The following is a 17,007-nucleotide window of genomic DNA, read 5'->3' on the forward strand; positions in this document are numbered from 1 at the left end:
ATAGTGTGCGTCCTACTTGGCCCACAGGTGAGGAAAGGCTCCAGCAGGGGAGGCTTGTTGGCAGAAAGAAAGTTTGTTTCTTTTATGGTTGCTTAATTCTCCCTCCCCCCACTCCCCTTCTTACAGTCTCAAAAAATCAAAGAGTGGGGGATAGAGAGGGAGAGATAGAGACAGACACACAGAAGCAGGAAAGATAAGGAATAAAATAATTTGGGGCTTTTTTTTTTTTATTTTTTAAATGAGGCAGGGTCTCGCTATGTAGTCCTGACAGACCTGGAACTTACTAGTAGACCAGGCTGGCCTCAAACTCATAGAGAACCACATGCCCTAGGCTGAGATTAAAGGCATGCACTACCACACCTGGCCAATCTTATAGATTAGAATCATTTTGTTTCTTAGAATCATTTTGTTTCATTCACAGTCTGGCCTAAGAAATTGATACAACATAAAGTAAATATGAATTGATGGTAAAAACAGTTGGCAGTTGAGTGATTTGTGGTTTGGGTGACCCTATGCTCTTTAGAAGCAGTGAGTCTGGATGACACGATCCAGGGACTGTACTGCCAGTCTACACTCTGTAGAAGCCAGTCTTTCAATGCTCAGGCAAACAAGACCAGGGACAATTCACTTGAGAAACTCTCATGGCAGGTGATGGCTTGATGTTTTTATTGTCCAAGTTGATCATTATTAGATAACAGGTCTATAACAAGAGAATTCATATTCAGTGTATGTTCCTCCTCTTCTTCTTCTCCTTTGCCTTCTCTTTCTCCTCCTCCTTTTCCTCCTGCTCCTCCTTCTACTACTGAACTGTATAAACTGAATTGAGATCCAGGACTTTAGTCTCTGGATGGCAAAGGTAAGATCACTCATGGCTTGAGGCAGGCAGATCTCTAAGTTTAAGGCCAGCCTAGTCTACATAGCAAGTTCCAGGCCAGCCAGGGCTACATAGAGAGACTGCCAAAACAAAAACAAAACAACAACAAAACACACACGCGCGCACGCGCACACACACACACACACACACACACACACACACACACACACAATAAACCCACAAGATCACTCATGTCTTAATGACAATCCAAAATAACAAAACAAAACAAACATCCACCCAGAATGCAGCCCGTGGGGCGGCAGTGGCAGTGATCCTGTTTGTGAGTCTTATTGAAAACAACAGCAACAACACGAAGGTTTCTAAACTGCTGTAGGGATTACTCTACCTTCAGGAGAGCTTGCTAGGCCAGCACAGCACAAAGCCAGCTCAGCAGGCAGGCCCTGCCGCTACCTGGAAGAAGCCCCATTTCTAAAGCTCAGAGCCTCGGCTCAGGGAGCCAGTTTTGCTCCCGACAGAAGCTGTTTGCTGTTTGTTCCTAATGATGGTTAATGTCTGAACAAACTTTACTCCCCAAGCTCTCGCCGATACCGTCAGTGATGCTGGGACACAAAGACGCTAATGAAGCAGAGCCGCGCGTGTGGCAGAGGCTTTGAAAGCTGTCTGTGGTGGAGGCAGGAGGGAAGGAGTTGGGGTGAATGAAGTCATTTCTCCCGAGCAGTAGATGAAAGGGTAGTGCTGGGGACAAAGGCACTGCTGACAGCAATTACATATTTAAATTCCCCTCACCCTGTGTGGCAGGAAAATTTCATTTTATCACTTTCTCTTCTGACACGTTAAAATACATAAGCTTTTGAATCCTGAGGGGCTCTGATCTCCAGAGATAAAAATAAGAGGCCGGATATCCAAGGGGGCATTTTGGCACCGGGTGACGGACAGGTAGGACATTTAGAGACCGGCTCTGTCACTCATCTCTCCTCTGTCCACGGAGAGGATGGTATGTGTCAGCCTCGCCTGTCTCTCCACCGGGTCACCCCCATGTCCCGTGCTGATGCCACCACTGCCTCAGCGACTTGTTCTGCCCGGAGACCATTAACTTTCTGACGGCTACAGAAATGGAGCTCTGGGGGTGGGGGCTCTGTCTCTCCATGTTTTCGCTACCTTCAAGAAAATGGCTGTCCCTAATTACACAAAATGACAGCGAGAGCAGTTGACTAAAATCGCTATAAATGACTGTTATTTCTCTGAATAGCTTGAAAGAATAGGTCAGCCTGGCTAATCCACTAACAGCACACTTTTCTGCAGATGCGATTTCCATCACATTTCTCCGTGCTTGGGTGCTGAGTGGCATTTGTACTGGCAGGGGAAGCAACTCCTTTCTGTTTTCTTCTTGTGGAGACTTCCGAAGACGCACTCATGTGCCGAGTCCATGATTTGTTCTACCGAGTAAGTCGTGCATCTGTAGTAAAAAAAACAAAAACAAGAACAAGAAAGACGGCTTTGAGTTGGAAGATGATGGTTGAACCCGCCCAGCGACTCCTAAGGTATGATGAAGCTTTTGTTTGTGTTTCTTGTACTAGACAGTCTGAAACACTTGACTTCACTTGGCCCAGTTATTTTCAGCTTTCCGTGTATATGTATGTATGTATTTTGGAGACAAGGTCTCATGTAGCCCAAGCTGGCCTCGAACTCACTAGGTAGCTGAGAATGACCTTGAACTTCCTGATCAGCGTGCTGAGATTGCCAGCATGTATTACCATTCTTGACCTATAGGGTTCTAGGCATCAAATCCAGGGCTTCAAACATGCCAGGAAAGCACCCTGCCAACTGAGCTATATCTCTGCCCCCAACCCTCTACATTTAAACCCACTGTACAAGTTATTAGCGTTATTTTGATTGATACATAGTGCCTTAACTGCTGATCGATGGCCCTGCCAAGACCCAGGTAGGGCTGAGCCACATGCAGTCTTGGAACCCTCAATTCTTCTCCTTAGGTAGATGACTGTATCCTGGTAACAGCAATGGTTGGACTATGTGCTGGCCGCCTCACAAGAGCTGCGTTGTCCCCAGGGGCCAGGGCTGTGGTGAAGGAGTGAATCCCTCTGTCCCTAGAGAAGGTGCTATAGAAACGTCCCCAGGAGTCCAGCTGCTTCTCTTCATGGTTGCATAACTGGACCTGTGGGGTGATAGCTGTTACAGGCCAGTTCAGCTCAACAAACAAGCATTGCACGTCTATTATGGAATACCTGTTTGGAAGATCTGAGTGTGGTTTTCAGAACACACAGCTGAGAACCACAGCACAGTTGGAAGTCACTCCAATCCAAGGAATCCTCACATACACATCACTTAAAAAACAAATCATTCAAAAAAAAAAAAAAAGGAAAAACCCTGTTGTTTATAGTCAATAGAAAATGATGTTCACAGTAGTTCTTTTAATTGGTGTGCATGTGAATAAGATATAATGGTTCTCAATAGGTGTGGTGTATAATTCAGATGAAGGAAGAATATCTGGAGGGGCACATCCACATATGGCAGCAAGAGGTCTAGAGAGATGACTCAGCAGTTAAGAGCACTGACTGCTCTTCCAGAGGACCTGGGTTCAATTCCCAGTACCACATAGCAGCTCACAGCTGTCTGTAACTCCAGTCCTATGGGATCTAACGTCTTCTTCTGGCCTCTTTGGACACTACATGGACACAGTGTACAGACACATCTGTAAGCAGAAAATCCACATACATAAAAATAAAGGTTAAAAAACCACAAATATGGCAACACAAGGCAGGCTGAAGTAAATGAAGTAATTTGCCTTAGGACAATTATTAAGGAGATATCTTTTAGCTCTGACTGGTCTAGAACTCACTATGTAGCACAGGCTGCCTCAAACTCATAGAGATCTGCCTGGTTCTGCCTCCCAAATGCTGGAATTAAAAATGTGCACCACCATACCTGATTAAGGAGATGTCTTTTGTTTTTTGTTTTTCGTTTTGTTTTGTTTTGTTTTTTTGTTTGTTTCAGTTTTTTAAGACAGGATTTTTCTGTGTAACAGCTCTAGCTGTCCTGGAACTTGATATGTAGACCAGGCTGCCCTTGAACTCACAGAGTCTCTGTCTTTTCAGTGCTGAGAGTAAAGATGTGTGCCACCACACCCAGTTAAGGAGGTGGCTTTTAAGGATGGTTTTTAATATGAATCTGGGGCCTGGGAGATGGCTCACTCACTACAGTTCTTTCCTTGCAAACGCAAGGACCTGATTTGATCCTTAGAATCCACACAAGAAAACTGGATTCAGTGGGGCACACTTGTAACTCTCTCTCTCCTCTCTCTCTCCTCTCTCTCTCTCTCTCTCTCTCTCTCTCTCTCTCTCTCTCTCTCTCACACACACACACACACACACACACACACACACACACACAGAGTATAATACCAGAAAAAAAAATAAAGTAATCATCACTCTGCTAGTGAGGTGTAAGTGATTTTAATGAGCTCAGAAGAGTAACCATGACTCTTCCCTAATTTATTTTAAACACACATCTGCATCTCAAGGATGGCATCATTAGCATCACATTTCCTAGGAGCCATTTAGAGGAAGTGGGAAAGAGGAGAGGAGAAACCACATGTTCTCTGCTGTGTGCTCAGCATTCTGGTCCCTGAGCTTTCCTTTGCATTCTTGATTCCAGCCTTCCCCACTTTGATGGCCGACTCTCCCAGCAGCCTTCTGATGGATTTTATTTTGGACTTAAGCTAGTTTGCATTGGGTCTCTTTCCTTCCTTTTAAACAAAAGTCCTCAATTTACAGTGTGTCTTCATGGATGAATCTTTTCATTCCAGATTAAGAGAACATTCACGTTTTGTTTCTCTGATTGTGCTCCTCAGCTGGGAAAGCTGACAGTTCACACACTCTCACAGTCTTGGAGCTGGGGAGGTCTGTTAGTCCAATCCTGAGCAAGTGGCATGTTCAGTCAAGACATTCTGAAATTTTGGAACAGACCATTTGGAGGCCCATTTTATAAAAATAAAAAAAAATTATTATGTTTATTTACTTATTGTGTGTGTGTGTGTGTGTGTGTGTGTGTATGTGTATGCCCAAGTGCACTATAGCTACACATAGTGGACACACTTGTAATTCCACCTCTGGGGAGGCAGTTGGGTGTATTCCTTGGGCTGTCTGACCTACTCCATGAACTCAGCGCCAAGAGACTCTGTCTTAATGAACAAGAAGGATGTCTCCTGAGGAATGACACCTTGGAGTTGTCCTCTGCGGACATCTTCCCACCAGAAGCTGTCTTCTTATTGCGTTTTAATTTTTAGAATATTTATTTATTTTGTGTGTATATGTGTATATTAGTCTAATACACACACATACATAATTTCTGTACAGCATAATGGTACAGAAATTAGCAATTCATTCCTTCTTATCACTAAGTAGAATTCAATGATATGAATATGGCTCAACTTATCCACTCTCTGTGGATGGGCATTTACATTTTCTACTAACTCACCAAGTAATGTGAATTAAGCTGCTACTAACAAATCACTTTGTGCATATGTATTTCATTTCTCTAGTTCAGACAGGAGTAGAATTGCTGGGTGAAGGGGTAGGTGCATATTTAATTCGCTGTGTATGTATGTGTATGTGTTCAAAATGTTCCCAACATGGTTGTTGCTCATCTACATTAGCAAGATGAGAGGACACTTTTAGTATTGCCAGGAATTTTACTTTTAGTTTCTTTGTGGCTTTAGGTGGTATCTTGCTGTGGTTTTAATTTTTAACTTTCTGATGAATGATAATGTCAGGACTTTTCTCATGTGTTTATTGAGTCATAACTTTATCTTTGTGAAATATTTGCTTTAGTCTTTCATCAATTTAAGAGACTGTGTTCTTTGACACTTCTTTTTTATCACAAGTACTATAGACACAAGTCTTTTGCAAATACTTTATCTCTGTGCTCATCTTTTTTGTTTTTTAAATGTATGATGTATACAGTGTTCTGCCTGCACGTATGCCTGCACGGCAGAAGAGGGCTCCAGATCTCATTACAGATGGTTGGGAGCCACCATGTGGTTGCTGGAAATTGAACTCAGGACCTCTGGAAGAGCAGCCAGTACTCTTAACCTCTGAGCTATCTCTCCAGCCCCTGTAGCCCAGGCTGGCCTCAAATTCTCTGTTCATCTGAGGAAGCTTAAACTTCCAATCTGCCTACCGCTGCCTTCTGAGTATTACAGGTATTGTCCACCATGCCTGGCTTTATGTGTTTCTGAGGATGTTTTTTAAGCAGTTCTAGGTATCAAACCCAAGGCTTTGTGTGTTCCAGGCAAGCACTCTACCAACTGAGCCATGTCTCCTGCCCTTAAGAGTGTCTATTAAGGATCATCAACTTTACAATTGATGAAGTCTTAGTCTCTGATGTTTTTGTTAAAGGTTGGTGCTCTTTCTGTCCTGTCTAGCTACTTCTAAGCCACAAAGATATATAATAAGGAGAGATAAACCATTTTCTCCTTATATTCTCAATCTCAAACCAAACCATTTCCAAGAACAAATGGGTAGAGGCGATTTCCCCTCGAACATAAACTGGATACTCTTCAATTCAATTCAGTTCAGTTCAGTTCAATTCAGTACCTGGAATTGGTGTCATGTCCCACAGTCTAAGGAATATGAGACTACCCCAACTTCAGATATGTGAATCAAAGTGGAGCCGCTTTGTCAACATTAACCGTGTGTAGTAACGGAAGTTGGTGTGGTGGCTCCAACACGAAATGTCCCCCATCGGCTCAGGGATTTGAACACTTGGTCCCCAGTTGGTGGTGCTGTTTAGTGAGATGCTGTCTTTTCTTCTTGCCTTTCTGCACTGTTCAAGATCCATGATTCAGGGCTGGAGAGGTGGCTAAGTGGTTCAGATCATGTACTGCTTTTACAGAGGACCCTTATCAGGCAGCTCACAACAGCCTGTAATTCCAGCTCCAGGGAATCTGATGCCCTCTTCTGGCCTCTGTGGCCATATGCACACACATGCACCTATCCCCCATGCCCCCACATATCACATAAACCAATCTTAAAGACCTGCAATAGGATGTAAATAGAAGTGGCAGTTCTAGAAATTTTTGCTTTGTTCTCAATCTTAGTTAGACAATGTTCAGAATTCAGCTAATTTGATACTAGCTGTAGATTTTAAAAATTTAATCAGCTGGAGAACTTTCCTTTTATTTGCTGAGAACTTTATAATAAATGGCTATTGAATTTTGCTACTGACTTCTCATCTACTGGGATGATCACATTATGCTTCTCTTTAATTCTGTTAATACAATGAATTAAAGATTTATTTGAATTAATCTAGCATTGTACTCCTAGAACAAATCTCACTTTTTCATTGTTTATATATATCACTAGATTTGATTTGTTCATAGTTTTTGAAGGTTTTTGTGTTTATTGATAAGGAAGTTTAAGCTATGGTTTTCTTGTCTTATAACAAGGGCTACATTTTTATCAGTAGATAGCATGGCAATGATTTGGCCTGTGGTTGTTATGCTGCTTGGCTACTCTACAATTGCACCAGTGACAATCAATTAATTATCTACTCTACAAAACAAATATATATATTTGGTAGTGTTGGTAGATTTTAATTATTCAATCCAACTGACTATATAACAAGTTAGATAAACAAGGCAGAAAATATCATTAAAATGGCAAAATAAAGGATTCATCACTCAGCCTTATATGGAGACAGGAGGGGGAACGTATACATTTTCCTATTTCATTCTAATTTTCTTACATTTTGATGTATATATTTTGATGTGGGATAATTCAACTTCTTGAGTGTGGGAGAGACGGTTTTTAGGTCATTTCAATAATCTTTATGCAGAGATGCATCTAAAACCATTGGTGAGTTCTGGTGGCAGGTCCTTATTAATGACAAGTCTGTGTGGGGTTTTGTTGACAGCTCTTTGGTTTAGTTTTCATGTAAGAATCTCCTCTTAAAGGCCATTGTCCCATAACTCTGTCTTAACTTGAAAAAGCAAAAGATATTTATATTTGGCTAAGAGCTACCAGAAGGGCAAAAACAAACAAATTGATGAGAAGGAGACAAGATAAGTGTCTTGCATTGTGTTTGGATGGGAAGACAGTAAGAACATGGCACTAATGTGTTAAAAACACACATGTTTTGACAAAACTGACAGCAAAATTGTTGAAGAGGGCCGCCTTCTTCAAACACAGCATCCGCATCTTTACTTAGGGACAAGTTTGAAATCAGAGATATGGATGAAGACATGCACACATTGAACTATGAGAACATAATGATAACCAAAAATTCTAGCAGCAGCTAGAATGATTCAATAATTGGAATGTTATATGATAAATAAATATAATGCAACTGTTGAAAGTTGTATTTATGAAATATTTGCAACATCATAGGAAAGGTCCATAATAGAGTGTAACACAAAGTGCAGACATGCACACATTCAAAAACAATAGAGCCAAGGAGAAATAACTAAGCAATGAAGCAGAGTAACGCTGAAAACCTGGGCACACTCATGGAAGCAGGACTAAACTGAATGGTCTCTCTCTCTCTCTCTCTCTCTCTCTCTCTCTCTCTCTCTCTGTGTGTGTGTGTGTGTGTGTGTGTGTGTGTGTGTAAGAACATGGTTTTGTTTTTCTTCTTAGGATTTCCTGAACTTTTGATTTTGTTGCGTGGCATTTTCCTTGAGGAGACACCAATCAACTGATGATAGACCAAAGCAATGACCCCGTTAAAGTCCATCTTGTTGAACAAAGCGTTTTATTGGGCTTATTTACAGAGCGTGGGCGGGGGATTACTGCATGGGGAGGCTCAAAGGCAGCTGCATAATTGCTAAGTCCCAGCCCATCATGGGTGTTGGATGACTGTGCATCCCTGGAGTGTCCTGCACCACTTATGGGCTAGTCAGAGTCTCTTCCCCAAGAAAGGTTTCTCCCGTATGACCTCAGGAATGGGCCTTGGGAATCTTGTAAGTTTCAGGAGTTCCATGAGACTTGTAGATTTTCTTTACCCGTGTCTTAAGAATCTCCCGCCTCCCAAAAGGGAATGATTCATTTCAGATAAAATTACCACACAGCACATATACTTTCCCAAACCTATATGGTTTCCTAATAAGAAAAAGTTCATGCCTTCGGGTTGAGAGGGGTAGCATATGTTAAATGTGATATGAGAACAGCGTTAGAGACACACTCATTAAATAGTGAAAGATTTGAGCCAGGCGGTGGTGGCGCACGCCTTTAATCCCAGTACTCAGGAGGCAGAGGCAGGTGGATCTCTGTGAGTTCGAGGCCAGCCTGGTCTCCAAAGCGAGTTCCAGGAAAGGCGCAAAGCTACACAGAGAAACCCTGTCTCGGGAAAAAAAAAAAAAATAGTGAAAGATTTAAGATCAGGGGATAGCTGTATTTTAGTATAATTTACTTGGTCTCTTCCTATTTTTATAACATTTATTTATTTTTCATGTGTGTATATGCATGGGCATGCATGCCACAGTACATGTGTGGAAGTCAGAGGACAACTCACAGGAGTTGTTTTTCTCCTTTTATTCTACAGGTCCCAAGGACTGAACTAAGTCATCACCTTTATCATAAGCATCTTTACCCACCAAGCCATTTTAACAGCTCCTGGGACCTTTAGTATTTTGATGATAGCGCCAATGAGCCAACTTTGATTTCTGAAGAAACACACTGACAGCCAGATCACTCCCGTTCCCAGTCGGCGTCCTCATTTCCAGCCCTGCCAACAGAACGAGCTGTTACTTACCCAGTTGCTCTGAACCGTTGGTTGGTAGCGTTGAAGGAAGTTGCTGTTGAGTGGACCCATATCTCTGGTAAATCCCAGGTTCTGTTTTGTGTACAGGATGCACTAGCTAAGAAACCAGACTGGGTGCTAGTTCATACACGTGCTTGGTCCATTGTCTGGGGATGTGGGAGAAAGAAAAACACTTGGGGCTCAGCAGTAACAGATTGGGATTCACAAACGATGCTGAACAAATCTTCAGTGGCCTTGGGCCTCCAGCTCATCTGTGAATGGGTAAATGAAAGGACCTTTTCTACACCATTTACATGAAAAGGCAAGAAGAAAACAGAATGGAACTTGGGGTGGCTGGTTACTAAGCAGACTCAAGACTTACTACATACAAATCCACAGTGATGAAGACAATGAGCTGTTGAAAGACGGGCTCAGAAGAATCAAGGAAACAAACAGAAAGCCCAGAAAAAGACCAGTAGAAACTCATCTGATGACCTGTGTAAGGGAAGAAAAGCGTTCAGGGAAGAAAGGATATTCTCAGTCATCAATGTTGGAACTACTGGGCAGTGACATGGAAAAAAAAAACTTTTTCACTCCTTCCACAGAAAAACAAATTGACTTAAAATAGGTTGTAAGGCTATTTGTAAATAATATATAAATAATATAATGTAAAACTGTAAAATTTACTAAGAGAACAGTCTACATGATCTTGAGTTTGTTGATGACTTCTGGATTTTTTTAAAACTTGTTTTTGTTGGGTTTGCTTTATTTTGTTTGAGATAAGGTCTTGTTACATAGCCCCAGTTGGCCTTGAGCTCATGGTGATCCTGCCTCAGCCCCTCAGTACTAGGTTTACAGGCATGAGCTACTGCCTGGCTTTATGATTTTGTGGATGCAGCACAGAACGCATGACTCCTGGGAGAAAAATAAAATTAAGTTGGTCTTCATTAAAATTAAAAACTTCTTCAGGAAAGATGGTTAAAAGAAAAAGATAAGTCAAACGGGGAGGAAATGTTTACAAAACATATATTTGATAAGGATCTGGCCTCTAAATTATACCACACAGAACTTAAGAAATTCGACAGTAAGAAAATAAACACTCCAACTTAAAAAAGGTCACACGATCTGCACAGATAAATCACCAAAATAAACAAAAACAAACAAACAAAAAAACCACTACAGATGGGATGTAAACACTGTCAACGATGGCCACATCCTATGTCATCAGAGAGCTGGAAGTTAGAGCAGTAATGAGAAGCCGTTCCAGATAGCCTGCTCAAATCTGTGTCTGACAGAGTGGCTGGGATCCAAATACGGACAACACCAAATGTTAGTGCGAATGCAGAGTAATGGGAACTCTTCCTTCGCTGCCGGTGGGAAGCAGAGTGGTATAACCACTTTGGAAGATAATTTGACAGTTTCTTAAAATAAAAAAATAAACACATTCTTACCATATGATACGGCAATTGCACTCCTTGCTGTTTACCCAAATGAGTTGAAAACATATGTACACATTAAAACTTGCACATGGATGTTTCTAAAATACAGACATCACAAAGATATCTGTCAATAGGTGAATGTATAAACAAAGTCTGACATAGCCATGCAGTGGAATATTATTCAGTGATAAAAAAGAAATCAATTGGAAGTGGAGTTATTAAGTCACAAAAAGGCATGGAAGACACATGAAAATTGTTAAGTATGAAAAAAAACAATATGGAAAGGCTTTATGTGTGAGTCCAACTATATGACTTTCTTGGAAAGGCTAAACTATGGAGACAATTTAGAAAAAAAAAAACCCTCAGTGGTCTCCAGTGGTAGAGGATGGGATGAATAGATGGGACATAGAGGATTTTGTTTTGTTTGGGGGATAGGGCCTCACTAGGGAGCCATGGCTGGCCTAGAACCCACTATGTAAACCAGGCTAGCCTCAAATTCACAGAGATCCTCCTACCTCTGTATCTCAAGTCCTGGGATCAAATCCTTGCACCACCATACCTGGCTACATAAGGGGTTGTCTATGGCAGTGAGATTTTTATCTATATTATAAGAGAAGATACATAGCATCACACACTTACCAAAATATGAGAATGTACAGATGGAATCTTAATATAATCTTGGGTTTATATTGGACCATCAGTGGTAACGAATGAGCCACACTAACACAAGACTCTAGTAATAGGATTAAGTGAAAGCTGAGGGAGAACAGTATTTCTGTTGAATTTCTTATAAACCAAAAACTGTTCTCAATAATAAAGTCTGCTTTTCTAAATTGTGAATGCCTTTTTATTTAGTTTTTTTTTTAGACAGAGTCTTACTATGTATCTTTGGCTGTTCTGGAACTTGCTGTGTAGGCCAGGCTGGCTTTGAACTCACAGCAATCACCTTGCCTCTGCCTCCTCAGTGCTGGAATTAAAGGTGTGTGCCATTACACCATAGCATTGTGAGAGTCATTTTTAAGTGAAGCATTAAATGAGGCTACTTTGGCTGTAAGTAACAGAAGATACAATTAAAAATAAAAATAGATTAAACTAGAGGACTGGGGAGATGGCACAGAAGTTAAGAGTGAGGACCCTGCAAGCATGAGGACCTGAGTTTGAATCCCCAGCACCCATTTCAAAAAAAAGAGCATGGCTGTGTGTGCCTGTAACCCTGGGATTCGGAGGACAGAGGCAGGTAGCTCCCAAGAACGCCAAATGTCTTGAGTCAATGGGGTAGAGAGTTACACAGGCCACGATATGCCTATGCACAGACTCATGTACCTACAAGCTCACATGCAGCTCACAAACACACTAAATACTATACACCACATACCACACACACACACACACACACACACACACTCACTCACTCACTCACTCATGCACCTTGAGTCCCCTGAACTGCTCATGTCCACACCGTAAGTTGTCACAATGGGCTGAGAACAGATACAGGGAAGCCATGTTCCTTTCCATGAAGCTGTCCCTTCGATCCCCTGAGTTGTCTGTGGACACAGCTCTGTCACAAATAACAGCTGTGTGAAGCTACTGATTTCACTTGGTATTTTAAATACTTAAAAAAAAGATCAGTATGTCAAAATACAAAAAGATATTGATTGTTTTTATGCTTGTTTTGGAGACTGCTTCCATGGCAAGTACTTTATTTTCTGTGAATAAGTTCAGGATGCTTTCATGATGGTTTGACTCAGGGACTGAAAGACACTAAGGACTGAAGCTCTCCCTTCTGATAACATCATGTGTGTAATGTCTCTAACCCATAGCTTCTTTGTGCATCCTTGCTAAGAAAATTGTTATCAGAATTACTGTTGTTACTGTTTTTGAGTGGCTTAGAATGGAAATCCTTCTGAACCGGGATGATGCACGATGGCCAGCCAGTAACAGCTAGCCAATAACATCACCCTTCTCACCAGTGATTGGCAGGTGTGAATGGGAACTTCCGGGAGCTGAGTGGTTTTGTGAGTAGTTATCTGATCATAGAAGAGATGGACAAGGAGACTTTTTTCTTGCTTTTGAGAGCTATGGAAGGAAGCCGGGCACATGAGCTGCCAGCTGAAAGATCTGAGAAACAAAAGGAAAGCAGATGGTGAGCATCAAGACAGAACTCTAGTCCTTCACATCTTCTAGGCATGGATCTAACCATCTTGGAGAAGTGGATTCTCTCCTTCCAACTCAGGCCATCCAGCTCGCTGGCAAGTGCCTTTACCAGCTGAGCCAGTTTCGGCCTTGAATTGACTATCTTGGTAGCACCCTGCATTTATTACAGATAATAAAGGCACTGGCCATGTAAGCTAGTAGTCTCCAAAACAGGAAGACGAAAACCATCAATTTCTCCTTGTGTTTTGACATATCAGTTTTTAAAAACATTTTAAAGACAGGGTGAAATCAGTAACTTCAGAGTCCATTATTTATCAGAGGGCTTTGTCCAGAGATGGGTGTAGTAGCTTAGCACCCTTCTAGAAGCAGACGTGGCAGCTCCCTGAGACAGAACAGGGTTTCACTGGGTGTTTGTATTTGTTTGCATCCAAATTGTGATCATTTCTACTTTGTACATGCCTGGATAAAGGGGTTCAGTGTTTTCTTTTTACATTTGTGCATGTGTGTGTGTGTGAGAGAGAGAGAAAGAGAGACAGAGATGCAGAGAGACCAGAAACAATTTATGGAATGACTTCTTTCCTTCCACCATGTGGGTTCCTAGAATTGAGCTTAGGTTGCCAAGTTTGGTCACAAGCGCATATCCTACTGAGCCATTTTGACAGCCAAGATTTAAGGATTCTGTTAAATAATAAAATTTAAGAAACTTTGGGAGAGTGTCTTGAAAGATTGTTCCAAATACTTTTGGTATATTTGAAGCTGACTCTAATGGGCCAGTTTGTTGTTACTGTTGTTACTGTTGGTTCAAAGCCTGATTATCTTCACATGAAATGATAGAATCCACTTTAGGGTGTCTACATCTAGGACCCAAACCCAATGGCTTCCTTGACCCCATCTACAACATGACCTTTGAAAGTCCTTAAAGTATTCCCAGTTAGCAACACTGATATTTCCTGGGATCCAGCCCCCCTTCAAATTTTCTGAACTTTTCCTCTTATGTTTTAAACTTCAATATTTTAGGACTGTTATCTTCTGTCTGCCTGCATCATTATTAAAAAGTGCTTCAAAACTGACCTTGAGAGAAGAGACGAGATCAGCAATGAAGTCACTAGGGATAGACCCCTGAGAACAGAAAATAATGAGAAAGCATAGTGAGAGGTTCTCCATAAGCAAAGATAAAAATACACAGAATATCACAAAGCTAATAACCCAGGAGGGCAACTAGAAGAATATCCTCATGCAAACTTTAACAAGTAGAAAGTCCTAGTGGGTGTTGAGTGGAGGGGAGCTAGGAGGGGAATGGCAAATGAAGACGTCGGCATATAATTGGCCATGCTGCCAAGGATGGAGTGGAGGGGCACTGTCGCTGGGTATTTTGATAAATGGAATAAATACTACTCTGTAGACCCCAGGGGAATCGCCCATCGAAGAAAGATGATTTCGAGTACCAATTAATTCAAAGTTAGAAGTAAGTGCAGCTGTGGCTGTTGAGTTTGTATTCAAGTAAAAGCCTGTGTCAGAAACACCTGGAGGGCTTGTTAAAACAAGGTGATGGTCCTCCTGATCCAGTGGGTATGGAGTAGCATTGAAGTTTCTTTCTGCCCCTCCCTCCCTCCCTCCGTCCCCCCCTCCCTCCCTCCCCCTTCCTCTTTCACTCCTTTCTGTTTGCTTTGCTTCTTTCTCTTTGTGTGTGTGTGTGTGTGTGTGTGTGTGTGTGTGTGTGTGTGTGTAAGCACCACAGCATGCATGTGGAGATCAGAGGACAACTTGTAGAAGCTGGGTCTCTCCTTCCACCATTCAGGTTTCTGGATCAAACTCAAGTGGTCATCACGCTTGGCATCCAGTGCCTTTGCCCACGGAGACATCTTGCTGGCACAAGTTTTATATTTCTAACAAGTTCTCAGACCATTCACTGAAAAACCAAAGATTAAAAAACAAAACAAAACAACATGTTAGTAAGAAGGTTTATAACGCAACAGGCACGGCAGCCCATGCTTATAATCCCAGCGCTTGGGGTGGAGGCAGAGGGATCAGTATGAGGGCCAGTTTCGGCTACAAAAGTTGGTTGCATGTGACCTTGTCTTGAAATAACAGTAGCAAAACCAAAACAAAGCTTACCACAACTCAGTTCTTAACCCACGTGCTCACACTCCATGAAAGGGAGGTTGTTGGTTTTTTGTTTTATCTTAATTATTTTGTGTCTGTATACTAGAGAATTAAAAATCACATACAGAGCACAAAACACGGTGTCTCTAACCTATTACTTGCAGTACCCATTCTTCTTGCTTATAAGGTAAAGAATGGGAAAGGTTTCAAAGTAAAAAATAATGACAGGTTCCATGACATAAAGACATAGAACTTTGGAATGGTGAAAAGTCCACAAAGTCAAAAGAAAAAAGAGATGCAAGAGAATGGGAAACTGTGTTTTGCGCTAGACATTGCAGCATATTTAAAGTTTGCCATCTACAATATATCGTGTTCATTCAAACCAGGTTCCCAGAGGGGCTGGGACACACACAGCCAGCTTCAAACACCAGGAGCACCGACATTAAGCCAACGTTTGAAACGCTAAGCTTCGAAAGTTAATTAAAGAAATTCAAACGCAAACAATTATAAAGGGCCATTTAACACATATCAGATAAGCAAGTATAAGGATAAATGATCAAATCCAGCACCAGTGAGACTTGGGAGATCGTTACCAGTAAAGTATAAATTAGTTAGTTTCTGCAGTAGAGCCACAAGAAAAACCCCATCATGCCAGAAAATGTATCCCATACAAGTAATTCGTAAGAACAACAAAACCTTAATTATAAGAATATTTGGAGCAGAATTATTTATGTTAGCTACAAATGAAATTGCCAAATCCCCAATAGTACAGTAACAGAGCAAGTAATGCCATGCAAGCCAATGTTCATTCATTAGGAATGAAATTGTATGGAGATCCTGCAACTAAAAGAAGCATGCCTACTGCCCAGAGATGGTAGGCTGGATTGCAGAGGATTTGGACTTAGGAGACCTGAAATGAAGTGGCTTTTACTAAGGACTCAACATGTACTCCAACCCTGACTTCTTCTAACAACATATTTTCTCTCTAGACCAGCACTTGATATAACATCAATCCTCTTTACAATTGTGTGTGAGTGGATGTGTGCATGCATGTGTGTGTGTGTGTGTGTGTGTGTGTGTGTGTTGTTTGTGCATGTGTTCATGCAAATGCATGTGCCTGTGTGTGTGTAGGCCAAAAGTTGATGCTCTCTTACTCAATAATTTTCCACTTTATTTTTTGAGACAGAGTAGCTGCAGTCTCCTGGTTCAGCCAGGCTGGCAGACCAGGGTACTCCAGGGATCTGCCTTCTCTGCCTCCCCAGTGCTGGAATCACAGATGCATGCCACAGTGCCAGCTTTTTATGTGGGTGCCAGGGATCTGAACTCAGGTCCTCAGGCTTGCAGGCAAGCGCTTGAGCAACTGAACGGCCTCCTTGTCCCTCTCGTCACAACGTTTTAAGTCCATGACACAATATACGTGATCTAGCCCCGTGCTATTCAGCAGGTCTCCAGAACACACTCATCTTGCCTACCTGAAACATTGTCCCCTTTGAACACCTCTCTGTTTCCCCTCCTCCTGGCCCCTAGGAACCAGCATTCCACTTTCTCTGCCTTTTATTGTTTTAGACTTCACATTTAAGAGAAATCAATCATACCTCAACAAAATGGCTAAAGCAAAAAAGAAAAAAACGGTGGGGGGGGGAATTGTGTATTCGGCTCACTGTAAGCAGGTGCACACACACACACACACACACACACACACACGTACACGTACACGAACAG

At 41.8% G+C, this 17,007-nt stretch overlaps 1 long non-coding RNA gene across 3 annotated transcripts in view; it reads right to left on the bottom strand.

Moving 5' to 3' along the window:
* Positions 1–2,047: 2,047 nt before the first annotated feature.
* The window catches only part of LOC131914966 (uncharacterized), a 31,077-nt gene continuing 16,117 nt past the window's right edge, over positions 2,048–17,007 (bottom strand). The window contains exons 1-5 of one of the 3 annotated variants that reach the window (XR_009380231.1): positions 14,254–14,304; positions 12,996–13,146; positions 9,444–9,574; positions 2,749–3,008; positions 2,048–2,291 (exon numbers count right to left, since the gene is read on the bottom strand). This is a non-coding gene — a long non-coding RNA (uncharacterized LOC131914966). Of the gene's footprint in view, positions 2,292–2,748; positions 3,009–9,443; positions 9,575–12,995; positions 13,147–14,253; positions 14,305–17,007 lie in introns of those variants that run through there. The other 2 variants (XR_009380230.1, XR_009380232.1) reach the window with 2 other exon arrangements.

The sequence above is a fragment of the Peromyscus eremicus genome, chromosome 7, assembly GCF_949786415.1.
Source record: "Peromyscus eremicus chromosome 7, PerEre_H2_v1, whole genome shotgun sequence".
NCBI lineage: Eukaryota > Metazoa > Chordata > Mammalia > Rodentia > Cricetidae > Peromyscus > Peromyscus eremicus.